We start from the raw sequence: 823 nt of genomic DNA, 5'->3' as shown, positions 1-823 counted from the left end.
TATAGGGAAAGAGTGACTCAAACTGTGTCACACCTAATCACACCGGTCGTTTCATGGGAGGCTTTCAAGCCGACAAGTATTGGTTTTTTGATGCACAAATGTAAGCAGCAGGTCTGAGCTCAGCCACGCCGGTGGGATTCACAACATTCGGTTCCTCCCGCGGCGAGACACGGCCCACATCGCTCTGGGGACCGGAGCAGATGTCCTACCAATTTGAGGACCACTTCGAAAACACTCTCCCCCGTCAAGGCTCGGACTAAAGAGTGCCACGATTGGACAGACTAGTAACCTGCCCAACAGATCAGAGTGGAGCTCTAATTACAAAAAAAAAAAAAAAAAAGTATAAATAAATAAAATGCATCAGTGTGACAAAAAGGTGAAGAGACTGAGACCAGACGGAGCAAAAGATCCAGATAGACAGACGGACGGATAGACTGATAGATGGATGTATAGATGGATGGATAGATTGATAGATGGATGAATGGATGAATGGATAGATAGATGGACGGACAATAGTCTGTATCATATTTTGCACTAGTTCACACTACAGTTACACAGGGAACAGCTGACGGAGAGAGAGAGAGAGAGAGAGAGACCTGTGAAATATGCACCATGTCTCACTATTATTCAAAGGACACAGAGGAAAGGCTTTCTCAAATGTGTTCCAGCCTCCTCCCTCTCTTTTAATCCTCTCCATCCTTTTTTTTTTTAGCCTCAGTCTTTCTCTCCTCTGCTCCTCTTCTCGAGCCTCAGCCGGCACATTGGAGAGATTTTTTTCTCTCTCTCTCTCTCTCTCTCTCTCTCTCTCTCTCTCTCTCTCTCT

Source organism: Anarrhichthys ocellatus, unplaced genomic scaffold (genome assembly GCF_004355925.1).
Source record: "Anarrhichthys ocellatus isolate YVR2014 unplaced genomic scaffold, GSC_Weel_1.0 scaffold18, whole genome shotgun sequence".
NCBI lineage: Eukaryota > Metazoa > Chordata > Actinopteri > Perciformes > Anarhichadidae > Anarrhichthys > Anarrhichthys ocellatus.
This window is presented reverse-complemented; position numbering follows the sequence as displayed.